Source organism: Sturnira hondurensis, unplaced genomic scaffold (assembly GCF_014824575.4).
Source record: "Sturnira hondurensis isolate 20B ecotype Veracruz unplaced genomic scaffold, ASM1482457v3 Scaffold0024400, whole genome shotgun sequence".
NCBI classification, from domain to species: Eukaryota; Metazoa; Chordata; class Mammalia; order Chiroptera; family Phyllostomidae; genus Sturnira; species Sturnira hondurensis.
The window spans coordinates 3516242-3531560 of NW_028097031.1; the positions used below are offsets into that span (position 1 = coordinate 3516242).

The following is a 15319-nucleotide window of genomic DNA, read 5'->3' on the forward strand; positions in this document are numbered from 1 at the left end:
CAAATGGAAACACTACCAGTAACACTTCGAGATATTGCACTGTTGCATTATAAATTTCCTTTTACCCTGGCACTTGTAAATGGGTTTGCTGCCTCCTGCTAGGCGAAAGAGATGAGGAGCTTGCCAATTTGTATCATCTTACTCTAAATATGATGCATAAGTTGAATTCTGCAATCCTGGTCCCCCATTTACGTGGTAAACACTTTGCTAATTCCACGTCTAAATTCCGCTTTCCCTGCTCCTCTGTTACAAGTCGGACCTTTTTCCTCCCGAACACACTAGAGTAGCCTGCGCTTCCTTTCTTCTGTGGTTAGCTTTAGTTTCCTTCTCGAAACCTTGGAACCAGCTCTGTCAACTTCAAGTTACCTGTAACCGAAGCGAGTCCTAATTTCTGCAGTTCGTAGGTTTTGGAACCAAAATTCTCTTTGTTACTAACAACAAAAGTACACCAAATGAAATGATGTCTGCAGTCGTTTTCTAAAGTGGAAGCCATTAGTTGGGAAAAGAGTATTGTGCTTTTAAGTCAAAGTATTTTCCAAGCAAACTGCATATTGTGTTCAGGGTCAAATTGTTGAATTGCATACTGAGGGGTTTCTAAGGTGGTTCTGAGGCTCTGAGGAGAGAGGAACCCAGCTGCCGGTGGCTGGGGTTTAAGTGTGGAGTGTCCATGTCTGCATTACCCCAGCCATTGAGGGGAATGCATCCAGGTTTTAGCCGCTCATTCTTTCAGTGCTTGCTTAGAGTCATGCACTGGGCTGCATTTAATGAAGACATACCTGCAAGCTAATCACTGTTGTAAAAGTAACAAGAAGTGTGCAAGAGGGCCCGGTGTTGTACGGGGTCACTTCTGAGAGGGACTTCAGCTCGAGTCAGTAAGTTTACTGAAAATGGTGAGAATAAACCTGGCGAGGCCGGCAGTCACCAAGCAGAGGGGGCCGAGGCATGGGTGCTAGTCCCAGGAGACCCTCGTGGCACATCAGAAAGTGTGGCTTTGACCACAGTGAGAAACCACTGACGACTCTGGGCAGGAGAACAGCCTGATTGACTTTGCATTTCACAAGTATCTGCGTGGTGGCAGCAGGACGGACGGGAGGAGGCAGGAAGACTGGTTCAGTGGGTGCCTGTTAGAGAAATCCAAGGGGGAAGGGTGGTGGCCAAAGGAGGCGGGACAGGATTCCTGGCAGCAGGAATGAATGGGAGATGCTGTGGGATGGGCCCAGGGGACCATGGTGCAGACTGTTGTTCAGAGTGGCAGAAAGGATGGAGTCTCAGGGGAAGCTCAGATGTTTGTTTGTTTGTTTGTTAGTTTTTTCAAATGCCAGGGGAGACGATGGCACAATTCAGAGATGCAAATACAGGAAGAGAGGCTGGCTTGCAAGGAAAAAGTATACTTGGTTAGGCGCCTTCGGGCTGATGTGCCTATGGGACATCTGGGGCGCCCTCCCACCAGACATCCGCATCCTCACAGCCACCGTCCATCCCTCCGCTGTGTGCTCACGTGTCTTCTCAGTGCATCTTCCCAAACCGGCCTTGTAAAAAAATGTGACTTCTCCAAGATGCCTTATTTTAGTGTGTAATGCCTAGTGGTTTTCTCCTCTTCAATCTGTAACGTGAGCTCCCCGGGGCTGGAGATTATGGTCTCTCAGGTCCATTGCTGTGTCTCTGACACTAAGAACTAATTCCTGACACAGAAAAAGATGCTCAAACACTGACTGAAGGAATGAATCTACATGAAAAGATCCCTTAGGCAGAAGAGTGTGCACATCTGAAGTTCAGGGGAAAAGTTGGGGGTAATGATTCAAGAGATGTCAGCATACAAGTGGGCCAGAAATTGTGGAGGAAAAAAAGAACAATTTAACAAGAATTAGTAAAACTAGGAAACAAGGGGGCCAGGCCCAGAAGCATAGGGAAGTAGGTTCCGGTATTTATTTAATCTCTGGAAGTGCAACTCCACTACATCGTTCGCGTGACTGTCATTCAAAGCAGAGGTGTCTCTATTGTCCCGTGATTGACATGCCCGGATGACGGTTTTTTCCCCCCGAGGGTCTCTGCAGCGTCCTGTATGCGTGTGCACGTAGAACAGTGGAAAGGCCAATTTCTTAGACGTTGCGTTTCTGAACATTCCTAAGATAAAAAAAAATGTGAGGGCAAAAGCCAAAAGACTATTGTAATAATTTGAAGGGGGTCTTAATACACACGGACATTTACGGATTCAGTACCTGAAAAGTTCCAGTTTCAACAAGCAGAGGTATGAGGAGCGATGATGGGACGGACAGGAAACTTTCTCAGGGATGGTCAGGAAGCTCTGTCTCCCTCCTCGCGGGGCCCCTGGTCCCTCCGGGCCTCCTCTGGCTCCCTCCCCACTTCCTCTTTCCCTGCAGAACCACAAGGGTCAGAATCGTGCCACAACTTTTGCAAAGCTTTGTTTACATTTGCTTGAAAAATTGGTTTTGATCAGCCCATAACTTTGTTGATACACATTTTTCAGTAAATGAGTGCCCAGCAGGGAAGGGCAGCTAAAAAAAGAACCATGATCTCAGACACAGTTTTTAAAGCCCCAAATAAGTTTGCTTTGCTTCATACTGATGTGAGTACACTCAAGCTTGGTGCTGTGATTCAGTTTGTGTGTTCCACGGGACTGAGTATTTTGAGAAAGTGCTAGTCTAGGCTGAGGCAGTGCCCTGTGTAGATGGCGGACAAACCGACACTTTAGAAGTTTAGTGCAAAAGTGTTACTGCACAGCCGCAGTGCTTGCCAAATGAGCTGAGAGGCGAGTGTGCTCATTTGTGTCCAGGATGCCCTTCTAGGGGAGATTCAGAAGTCAGCAATGCAGCTAATTAAGATTGGGGCAGGTAAGATCTATAGTAATGGTCTTGGAATTCGGCAATGAGGAATATCTCAGGAGTTACCTAACGCAGTTGCCAAACAGCCCGTAAACCCCACTAGAACTAGACAAACTGGCCAAGTTCAGTAAGAAGGCAGATTAGGGAGACCGTGACACCTCCCTGGCAGAAGGTGTTTGTTAGGCTGAAGTGAAGGGGGTAAAATCTCGTTTTTCTTTACGTAGCAGGAATCCTTCCTCCTCAGAGAGTGTTCCGTAGAGTGGCCCCGTGTCCTCATCCGTATTCTGAAGTGTTCTTTGCAGATTTTCAAGTATGGTTACTTGTAAGGTAGCCCATTTACTTTGCAGTATTTATCTTTCCCATGTTAAGAACCATAGTAGTGTACCTTGTGACAACACTAAAAAAGAAAGAAGCTGGGATGTTGTGAATTTGTATATTCAAATTGAGGAGGAATGAATGGGCTTCCTCAAGTAAAATCCACTTTTGTGTGTAACACTTCAGTGGCACGCAAGTGCGAGGCTCTCGTTTTTGTTCTTGACAGTGACTATCTCGGCTCTATACTAGTTGGCATCAGTACGGGGAGGTCTTGTGTTTCCAGCTGCCAGTTACTGAGCTCGGCGATGTGTGTGATGAACTGTGGGGTCACCAGTCTCTTTGAGTCTCCTTTCCTTCCTTCCTCAGCACCGCCCACGATCGAGTCCCATTCTCTGAAACCCGAGGCTGCAGGAAGTACCCGGCCTCTGTGACGCGGGAGACTTAGGGCGCTCGCGCCGGACTTCCATGGCGGGGGCTGGTTGGTTTCCAAATGCCAGTCCTGCAGCTGGCAGCGTCTGCCAGGCATCTGCCAGGCGTGTGCCGGGCAGCAAGTCCCAGGGAGTCAGAGACATTCGTATGCGGCCCCAGGGCCCGGGCTGCTTACGAAGGTCCAGGCCTGCAGCGAGGGCTCCGAAGATGAACCATTTAGCTCTCTGACGAGCCCCGTCACTGCTATGTTCGGATAAGAAAACTGAAATGNCAGTTGCCAAACAGCCCGTAAACCCCACTAGAACTAGACAAACTGGCCAAGTTCAGTAAGAAGGCAGATTAGGGAGACCGTGACACCTCCCTGGCAGAAGGTGTTTGTTAGGCTGAAGTGAAGGGGGTAAAATCTCGTTTTTCTTTACGTAGCAGGAATCCTTCCTCCTCAGAGAGTGTTCCGTAGAGTGGCCCCGTGTCCTCATCCGTATTCTGAAGTGTTCTTTGCAGATTTTCAAGTATGGTTACTTGTAAGGTAGCCCATTTACTTTGCAGTATTTATCTTTCCCATGTTAAGAACCATAGTAGTGTACCTTGTGACAACACTAAAAAAGAAAGAAGCTGGGATGTTGTGAATTTGTATATTCAAATTGAGGAGGAATGAATGGGCTTCCTCAAGTAAAATCCACTTTTGCGTGTAACACTTCAGTGGCACGCAAGTGCGAGGCTCTCGTTTTTGTTCTTGACAGTGACTATCTCGGCTCTATACTAGTTGGCATCAGTACGGGGAGGTCTTGTGTTTCCAGCTGCCAGTCACTGAGCTCGGCGATGTGTGTGATGAACTGTGGGGTCACCAGTCTCTTTGAGTCCCCTTTCCTTCCTTCCTCAGCACCGCCCACGATCGAGTCCCATTCTCTGAAACCCGAGGCTGCAGGAAGTACCCGGCCTCTGTGACGCGGGAGACTTAGGGCGCTCGCGCCGGACTTCCATGGCGGGGGCTGGTTGGTTTCCAAATGCCAGTCCTGCAGCTGGCGGCGTCTGCCAGGCATCTGCCAGGCGTGTGCCAGGCAGCAAGTCCCAGGGAGTCAGAGACACGCGGATGCGGCCCCAGGGCCCGGGCTGCTTACGAAGGTCCAGGCCTGCAGCGAGGGCTCCGAAGATGAACCATTTAGCTCTCTGACGAGCCCCGTCACTGCTATGTTCGGATAAGAAAACTGAAATTAGTAACAGGTTAAATACTTTGTCCACCACCCACGGGTGATGGCTGTGATGCTGCTACCCAATCAAGGGGCCCCCTAAAATGTATAAGAATGCCGCCTGTCCCCCGGGTTCCAGTCTGGAGTAGGTCAGACATGCCTAGAGATAGGAAAGAATTACTAGGCGGCCCTGAATTTTATTTTACATGATGGGCCAAAGTTAATGTCATCATTTGGGTGTTGTTTGTTTACCCACCACGGTTATTTGTTGCCTCTCGTGAGAAGCCAGAACTCATCCCGTGGCGTCTCTGGAATCCCGTTGAGAATTAGAAAACATACAGAAACTATTGCAATTCTTTTCTTAAAATCCAGCCCCTTAAGCATCTTTACTCAGCATCTTTTTATTATTATTTCACACCTAGTGTTCAGCAAGCTTGCTTAAAATTTTTTTCAGCCTATTGGGTTACTTCAGGGATTATTTTGACAAACATGCATTTACCAAAATGCCTTCAGTGCCAGGGGCTGGTGCTGCCCGCAGGCGGGTGACGAGGAATTAAAAGAAACTTCCTTGCCTTTGACCAGCAAATCAGGTGCCACAGAGTGATGACCTTGAGCGGCCAAGCTGACAGGGAGGTGACAGCAATGAGAAGGGACAGCTCCATGGATCCTGAAGCCCCATCCAAGGAGAAGTGCGGGGCTCAGACTGTCCCTGGGGCCTGGGGACCATCTGCAGTGCAGTCACTGGTGTCCGAGTTGAGGAAACGGCTGGGTTACATTCAGTGTGTTCAACAGGTCAAGGAAATAGAATTTCTTTCCAAAGGATTTCCTTCCAAAATTGTTAAAAGCCGGTGTTACGCACATAAATCTTCAGCAGTCGTAGCTGGAAGGACAGTTCCAGGTAGCCCGAGGTCGGCTATTCCTCAGTAAGAAGTCTCAGCTCGTTGCTGAAATGGGAACTCTAGTTAAGGAAAACTATTCCCCTGTAAAATTTATTCAGAGGTGGGAGGTCTTCCGAGTTCAAGTCTAAGTTCCAGAACTTTTATGCCTGGAATTTTTCATCAAGTCCTCGTGTAAACATCGACTAGAACTTTTTGTTTGACACCGCCGGGATAAATGGCTCTGTGGATAGAAAACATATTTTCATCTTGGGTTTCAGGTCATTGATCTTGTGACCATAATTCAGAGGTTTTCTTCCTCTCCAAGTGCAGGGTTGGCACCAGCAGAGCCGCCTGGTGCGGGGATGAGGCGGAGGAGCGAGGTGGTTCTCTGACGTGGCTCCGAGTCAGTAGCATTGTCCCCGCCGGTGCTGTTAGGAGCCATCTGACCTGCAGACTTTATGACAGGGACGTAAACTGGGGGGGTTGGCAACCTGCTCAGAGTCACGCAAGTGGCGCTTGTCCACAGGCCCGCACCCCTCCACCCCGTGCCAGTTTCTCACCCATTTCCTCATTGCCAGTTGGGATACGGAAAATACGGGATGAGATGGGAATTTAAAATGCCTTACTCCCTCCTTACTTATCCAATAAGTCGTCCTCTTGGAGCAAGGCACTTCCTCTCTCTGCAGCCTCACTGAGACCCAATCCTGCCTTTGCTGTCCTTGCTGTCCTCCATTCCTTGGAGGACATTTATCTGGACTCTGCCTCCTGCCTTTCGTTCTTCAGACAACTGCTCACTCAGTCCCTACGGGGTTCCAGGCACTGTGCTGGCCCCCAGGGAGGTGGGGTGACTGCAGAAGGTCACAGATCCCTCCTCCAAGGCCACCCATCTGGGGTGGGCAGCCTGCAGCCGACAGGGAACCCCAGCCGGGCAGCTGGTGCAGGAAGAAGACTGGGCAGGGACGGGAGGTGTCGAGGGGGCTCCTGACCCAGCCTGGCTATCAGTGCTCAATAGTGATGGTGAACTCCAGCCCACCCGGATCTTTTCTTACTCTCCTGAGAGCTGAGGCAGAGGGAACTGGGGGCGTTTCTCTTCCACAGCCCCTCAAAATTACTTGGTAATGTTTTTTTCTTCCACATCATGGTCCCTGTGTTCTCTAAGCTCTTGAGATGTGAAATATTTACAGAAGAAGAGACATCAGAGAGAAAGGTTCCATCACTCCTACCCTCCAAAATAAGGAGGGGAAAGCATAAATGGATTCAGAAATGCGGACCAGGGACCATGAATGCCTGGAATGACTTTGGAAGATTCTGGGAACTTGGTATTGTTCCCCTTTTTGTTATCTTCAGCATCTCTCTCATGACAAGCAGCAAAAACAGTTAAACTAGAAAAGAGCTTGGTTGCCATTTTCAGGACAGCAAGGAAGGGGGGGCGGTGATGGGGGGGCCTGGGACATTGTGTCCTACTCCGTAGCCATCCTTGGAAAAGAAGATGTCCAGGATAGAGCAGGGGGCGGTGGCCACCTCAGGACAAGAAGGCAGCCTGCTGGGCCCACCTCCAAGTAGGAGGAGTGAGGGGCAGCTGGCTGGGGCCTGGGAAGCCCCAGAGGCTGACGTCCCGACAAGGCCCCTGGGGTCTCTCCTCGCCGCCTGGGCTGCTTTTTCTCTGCAGTGGGACAAAGCAGGCTGCTTCTCTCGAGGAATGTGTGTCAGTCACTGGCCAACACGCCCCAGGCAGGCGGGAGAAAGGGACAGTATGGTCACTGTACTTCAGTGAGGGGAAGGGAGGACCCTGGGGACAGGCCTCGGACTCCATGTCTGGGCGGTGTTCGCAGCCTGAGTGACAGACGGGAGGTGGAATGGTGGGGAAGCGGGACGAGCCGAGACAATGCTGATTCTCATTCCATGCGTGACGTGGTTTTGTGACTTGAGCCTGTTTGTCCCTTAGTAGATTTCTCGCTCTCCAACAGAACTTAACAGAGCTTCGACTTTTTCCTGCCTTTGGGGGAATCATCTTTCACCCTAATCCCTGGCTCATGCACATTCCCTAAGTTGCAGCAAAGTGGGGAGTGGAGTGAGTGGACAGGAAGTAGAAAGATGAGTCCTTCTTATAATGGTTTGTGGTGGGTTTTGAAGCCCTTCGCTTTGCGTTTGATGCGAGGGTTCACACAGGTTCTTCCAAATTAGAAACCTTCACTGTCAGGATCAACAGTGGGATGCCAGCAGGTTTTGTGTTTGAGGCTATGGAACGGATGTCACACACCCAAAATTACAACGTAACTTACGTGCCATCGCCACAGTTACTGAAGATTGTATGTGCAAGAGCACCGCATGTCTGAATAGCCCATCAGAACCCTGGAAGTTATCATCCAGGCCCTTCTCAGAGGACTCTGGGGCTGTGGCCAGGCAAACAGGACACCAGGCCGTGAGTCAGGAGGTCAGGCTGTGCCGGGTCCCTGCCGTGAGGTTGGGGAGGCCGTTTCGGCCTTGGGTGCCTGCCTGCCCGCCTGCCTCCTGTCAGGAGGATGAGGAGAGACATGCGGCCTTGACTTCATAGTCACGCTGTGGGTCTCTGGTTCCACTCCGTGCAGTGGCAACAATTGCTTGTTATTTTTAAAAGGTCATGTCTTTCCTGCAAAACAAATCATCAGCGACTCTCAGGTTTTAAAAGGAATCTATTTTGCTTCGTACCCCAAATGCTGCCAAACTTTGGGTTTGGCTGACTGCTAGGAAGGAGCAAATTCCACAGCTGAGGGTCATTTACTTGGAATGTTTTGCCAAATATTCCCATATTTCTGAAGTTGTTGGGGACCTTTAAACTTGAGCATTAGGGGAGAGACAACCATGTAAACCATACTGGCAGCAGGCGCACGAAAACTTCGAGGCTTCCACACAATGGTGAATAGTTTGCCACCTCCCAGCTACGCTCCGAGCTGCACTCCCCTCCTCGGTGTGCTCCTCCCCCACCCCAACCTTTCATGCAGTCCAACGAGGCAGTGAGACAACACAGGTCTGTGTTTTTTCTGGAATGTTCTTGCAGTTTAGTCAGTAGTTCTAAACCCAGGCAGCGCATTAAAGTCAGCAAGGGAGTTTGAACATCACACTGAGACTGTGCCCCACCTCCGGGGAGCCAGCATCGGGGGTGGGGGTGGGGGGCAGCAGGCGTGCCTTTGGAAAGGTGTGCTCAGCTGCAGCCGGGTTAAGCCACCAGGGGCTTCGTCGCCTGGTAGGCCAGGGGCTCCGCTGTGTTCTGCGGCCACAGCCCCGGTCAGTGGTCTAGTGAAGGAAAAGAGATGGGCATAGAAAAAAAACTGCGAAACTGTAGATTAATATGATTTCACTACTAATAAGGCGACTTTGCAAGTTGCTGAGAGCGATGTACGTCTTTAGCTTTAATGCCTCCGTGTGGGATCTGTCGACGCCGTATGTGTCTTCAACTCACTGTGGTAAATCCACAATTAGGCCTAAGAGTGACCGGTTCGCGAGCGTTTATTGGAGCCCTTGGCACGCATACCTGCCGCTGGGTACAGCAGGGCGGGGCACGGAGAAGTAGGGAAGCCGGTTCGCACTCCTCTGAGGGTGGAGCTTGTGGGTCGTGGGTGCGAGGACTGGGTAACACAAGACAAGACGGCAACAGCGTGTGTGGTGTAGAGTGTGCAAGCAGCCCCTGTGGGCGATGGGAGACGTCACCCTGAGCTGGTGGCACTTGAGTCTGGGCCACCCTCCGGAAGGCTCCTACTCACTCAGAAGCAGCAGTGGGAAGAACGCTGGTCTGAACGAGAAAACCTTCATGATACCACAGATGAGCAGTGTGACTTGGGCAAACAATGTGACCTCCGTGATGCTCGAATTGAGCTTTATGGACGTCAGTCCGTATGATGGGAGAAATGATAAAACTTTCCATGTAGAGGTGTGGGGAATAAATGATAGGGTTTTCACTAAACACCTGGGCATTACTAAGCATTCTGTTGAACTTAGTTTTATCCCTTTTCCTAATGCATCTTTTTCGCTAGATGGCCCACCTGGGCACCAGGTCAGCTGTGGCGGTAGGATTTTTAAACTCTTCCTGCCGTCAATTCCTGACCCCCGTCACAGAGGGTGTTAAAACCAGGAGCCGGGGCCCACTTCCTCCAGAGTTACACCAGCAGGAGGCGGGCGAGCCAGACGGTCGTCAGCCTTTGTAAGGTTTTCACTCGTTCGTACTCAGGGCACGTGCACATCCCACTCATCACGCGGGGGGCGGCGCTGACCGCCTCCTCTCTGCAGCGAGAGAAGCACTAAAGACGGGGAGCACAGAAGAGTTCGTTTCGACGTGAGATTCATGCCTGGAACGGAGAGCCCTCCCAGGGCACCACGGTGAGCACACCCGGAACCCGGACCCCCGCCTAGGGGTCCTGGCTCTACATGCAGCAACCAGGGAAGCCCACACAACCCGTGACGCTGACTCAAGGTCCCATCCGCCGTGGCCCGTCGTCAAACCGCCATAAATTTAACAGGTTAAATTAATGTTGATTCTCAGTTTAAACAGTAGGGCCTGCCTTTCCCTTCGTTTAATCGCCTTCATTCCTGGGGTACCTGTTAGTGATGATTTGAAGATGGTTCCTCAGCTGCCAAACTTTCTTTATCGGGGTGTTTCAGCCACACCCTACGTGAGTCATCAACAAGTCACGATTCTCTTACTATTTCTAAGTCAGTGAAAACTCCAGAGAGCAGCTATGGTAGTGGAAGCCATCCAGGAGGATTCTGGGAGGAGATGAGGAGGCTCTGAGAGGAAGACAGAGAGGAGGGCTCAGTCAAAGCCTGATGCAGAAGTTACCCATGTGGGACCGTGCAGCTGGTGGGCTTGCCGCCCCAGACACTCCCCACCCGGGCACTGGACTCGAAACTCGCCTGGAGCCTCTGAGAGTAATGTCTAGTGGGCAGGAACGGGACACTGTAGCCCGGAAGCAGGGTGAAGGACTCTCTGTACTCCCACCCCCCTCTCCTGTGCACCTTGGAGTTGGCCCCATTTTCCCAGTGACACGTGTGTGGGTGCTGCAGAGCCCAAACCAGAGAAAGCATCCACTAGCCATCTCAGGACAGCAGGAGCGAAGAGAGCTGACACACCCTGACCTCTGCAGAGGCACCCTCCGTGCTGGTGGGAGGCGCGGGCCTGCAGCCAGACCGTTGCTCTCACCCCCTCCTGGCCTTTTTGGGAGAAGCAAGTGGTGGTTCCAAGCCTGGGACACATGTCAGTCTGACTCCAGGGCCCACGTCCCTGCACCGGTTCATTCAGTCCAGTGGGACCGGTTTTAGCTCTTGCGTTCCTCGTTGGAGCAGAGATGCCAATGAGTTCGGAAAACCTTAGACTGTGCCCCTTTAGGCTTTCTGTCTCCTGGGGGGAAAATTACCTAATCATATACATGAGTTGACTAATTGACACAAATATTTTTTTTCCTTTTACCTGACTTTTTTTTGAATACTTACCTTAAATCTTAACCTCCATTTGCTCATGGGTTCCCGATATTGCAACGGGTGTCTGATTTGCCAACCAGGACGTAAGGACAGTCCTGCTGCTAGATTTTAAATGGTGGCTTATTTAAATGTTCAAAAGATCTTAAAATTTTCAGCCTGGGCAGTTCTCAACAGGAAGTCCCAGAGCAGGAGCAAACTTCAGGGACTCACTCGGGCCTTCTCGGGGTCACCTCAGGGCACCTGCCTCTTATCTCTGCTTCTCCCTGGCTGACGTTCCCTCCTGGAAGGAGGCAGAAGCCAGGAAAGCGGAAGGCGATATGGTACCTCCCCGTTCCCCCCACACACCCGTCCGCGCTCTAAACATTGTTCTCAGTGCAGCTGTCAGGCCTCAGTCGTGGAAGAGGAGAAGCGAGCAGGTACTTGCAGATTTCCTGCTGGGCCCAGAGGCTCTGCAGGGGAGGCCATGGGAATTTATAACAAGACCCACTGGGGTTTTAAATGACTTACAGTGAAATCTGAACTTGGAGAGGAGCCACAGTCCAGATGAAAAATATACAGCACGTGCTTCTCTTCCACCGTCCCGAGGTTGCCAGATTTGGGAAGGCGGGTGGGCAGTGGCCGGGGTGTACTTATTCTAAAGATGTTATTGGTGCTTCATCGAATGCTCATGTCAGGGTGTGTGGCAGCCCCACACCCTCCCGCGCGTCTCTAGTGCCGCCGGCTACAGCTGGCCGGGAGCCATCTCTGCCTGGGTGGATGCGAGCGGCACCGGTGAGTGGAAGGAAGTGCCGCCCCTGGTTCGGGAGCCTCTGCGGACAAACTGGACAAGTGGCAGTGTCTTCTCCTGTGTCTGCAAAGGACCTTCCTAAGCATTTCACCAAAGGCTTTGGATGTAAGGGAAGGTCTGCCTTTCAAGCCTCTTTTCCGAGTGATTTTTATACACTAAAATAATGAGGCCATCGCCTTTCTAATGCAATCATCCGAGACTGCTATTCCAAGAAGGTACCTAATCGGAAGATGTCTTTCCAGTAGTTATGATGCAATTATAATATTTAAACTATTTTTTTAATTTTTAAATTAACAATGCACGTGCAATATCACATTAGCTTCAGGTGTGCGACCTCATGACTGCACATTCATGGAGCTTGCGGAGTGGTTGCCCCAATGGATGCGGCGCCCGCCCGGCATCGCGCGGGGTCATCACAGTGTGACTGACCCTCCCCGTGCCGCACGCTACGTCCCCGACTCTTCTGCGACTCCCGCCTCTCCCCTCTGGTGGCCTTCACAATGTTCTCCGTGTCCGTGGGTCCGTTTTTCTTCTGCGTGTTCGTTGATTTTGTTTCCCAGATTCCACATGTACGTGGAATCATCTGGCGTTTGCCTTTCTCTGTCTGACTTACTTAGAATAAGACCCTCCAGGCGAGTGATTTGCAACCTTTTTCATCTCCTGGCACATGTAAGCTACTAAAATTTTTTGGCACACCCCCAAAGTCTATGTTTTGCCAATCTGACAAAAGAACAGGTATAATTTTGATTCGTTCACACTGAATGGCTATTGTTGGGTTGGCTGTGGTCATGTTTCATTTGACAATCTAAGGGGGCAGAGGTCAGCGCCCCCGACTGACACAGCCAGGTGCTGCACATTTCAAAATTCTCAAGGCGCGCCTGTTGAAAGTTGCCTTTTTAGGTCCATCCTCATCGTTGTGGTGACAAGATTTCATTCTTTTTATGGCTGAGTCATATGCCAGGGTACATATGCCCCACTTCTGTGTCCATGTGTTCACTGAGGGACGCTGGGCTGCTTCCACCTCTTGGCTGCTGTAAGTAATGCTGCAGTGAACATCTGGACATTACGTCTTTTGGATGTAGTGTTTGGGGTTTCTTCAGGTAAGTACCCCAAAGTGAACTTTTGGGGTCCTTCTTTACCTCTTGTTATAGGCTTTGTTTTAAAGTCTATTTTGTCTGGTGTTAAGTGTCACTATCCAGCTTTCTTTGTTGATTGTTTCCATCTTCATGAAATATCTTTTTCCATCCTTTTACTTTCAGTCCCTGTGTGTCTTTCAATCTGAAGTGAGTCTCTTGTACACAATGTATGTAAGGGTCTTGTTTTCCATCCTTTCAATCACCATATGTCTCTACTGGAGCATTTAACCTGTTTACATTTAAAGTAATTGTTGCTAGATATGTATTTATTGCCATTTTATTATTCATATTCTTACCTTTTTTCCTTCTTAAAGAAGACTTTAACATTTCTTGTAACACTGGCTTCATGGTGACAAACTCCTTTAGCTTTTTCTTGTCTGGAAGGTCTTTATCTACTCTTTCACTTTAAACAACAAGTTTGATGGGTAGAATAATCTCGGTTGTAAATCCCTGCTTTTCACCCCTTTGAATATTTCGTGCCAGTCCCTTCGGGTTTGCAAAGTTTCTGTTAACAAATCAGCTGACAGTCTTATGGGATCTCCCTTGTAGGTAACTAACTGATTTTTCTCTTGCTGCTTTTAAGATTCTCTATTTATCTTTAACCTTTGGCATTTTGATTATGGTGTGTCTTGCTGTAGAACTCTTTGGGTCCACCTTCTTCAGGACTCTCTCTGCTTCCTGGACTTGTGTGTTTATTTCAACACTAGATTAGGGAAGTTTTCCATCATTATTTGTTCAGATAGGTTTACAATTTCTTGCTCTCTCTCTTCTTTCTCTACCTCCATGGTGTGAATATTGGTACACTTGAAGTTGTCCCAGCGGCTCCTTACACTGTCCTCATTTTTTTGGTTTCTTTTTTCTTTTTGCTGTTGTAATTGGATGTTTTCTGCTACCTTGTCTTTCAAATTGCTGACTCAGTCCTCTGCTTCATCCAACTTACTGTTTATTTCTTCTTATGTACTTCTTATTTCAGATATTGTATTCTTCTTTTCAGCCTAGTTCTTTTTTATGGTTTCCATGTATTTTTTAAGCTGTTGAAGTTCTCGCTAAGTTCTTTGAGTGTCCTTCTAACTGGTATTTTGAACTCTGTATCTGGTCATTTGCCTGCCTCCATTTCTTTCTTTCTTTCTTTCTTTTTTTTTTTTTTTGGAAATTTCTCTTGTTCTTTCATGGGGATTTGTTTCTTTGTCTCCTTATTTTGACAGCTTCCCTGTTTTGTTTCTATGTATCAGGCAGAGCTGCTACATTTCCTGGAGTTGGTGGGTTGGCTGAATGTAGTTGGTGTTCTATAGGGTCCAGTGGCACAGCCTCCCCATTCACCCGAGCTGGACATTCCCGGTGTGCCCCCCGTGTGGGTTGCATGCGCTGGCCTGTTGTAGTTGAGCCCTGATTCCTGTTGGCACATCAGTGGGGGGGGGGGGCTGACCTCCAGGCTGGTCAGCTGTGAGGGCCAGTTGTAGTGGTCCTGCAGTGGAGGAGCCGCAGTGCAGGAGCTGACCCCATGAAGCAGGACTTGGTTCAGTGGGGCTGTGGTGCCTGCTAGTTCCACCCCTTGAGTCTCTTGCTTGTGACGGTGGTTGGGTGGTAATCGGGCATGATCCGAATCTGTCCACATGGTGTGCTGGCTCTGTGGCCCCCTGGGAGGTGCATGCCACGGTCAGCTGCCACCTGTGTTCTGCCTGGGGCCACCCAGCATATGCTACAGAGTGATCTGTGGATGGCTGCTACGTGTGCTGGGCGTGGAGGTGCCTAGGCGAGGCCAAACTGTGAACCAAGGCCAGTGCTGCTACTGTTAGGCCTGGGGCCACTTAGCAAAGAGGGACAGAGTACACAGAGGCCAGCTGCTGCCTGTTTGAAAGATTTTAGGGAAGTCCAAAGCATGAGCCAGGACAGGGCATTCGTACGGAAAAGCCACTGGAAACAGCTTGGGTGGGCCCACAAGCTTGGTGGGGTGGGGTCCCAAGGAGTCACTAGGGCAGGGTGGAGGGTGTGAGCCAAGTTGATGGAACTCAGGTACGGGCCATACCTGTGCCTGCAGGGAGGGGACTCAGAAAAGGAACAGTGGCCTCTGCCAGCGTTTCTGTCTGAGAGAAAGCTGCGCCTCCAGCTCTCTCTCTCTGATGCTGGACAATGCAGTTCCTCCCTGTATGTCCCTGGTGCCTTTCAAGCTGCTGCCCCTGTGCTGGAGCTGAAAGGGAGTGAGTCCAAGGAAGCCTGTGTGGGGGCCCTTTAAGAGGACCACCTGGGACTCCAGGAGCTTCCATGTCACTCAGCCACAACACCACTGGTTTTA

General features: G+C 50.1%; 1 protein-coding gene across 1 annotated transcript in view; it reads left to right on the forward strand.

Moving 5' to 3' along the window:
* Positions 1-15319, forward strand: part of ITGA1 (integrin subunit alpha 1) — a 146639-nt gene that overhangs the window by 16505 nt on the left and 114815 nt on the right. The window lies entirely within an intron of this gene.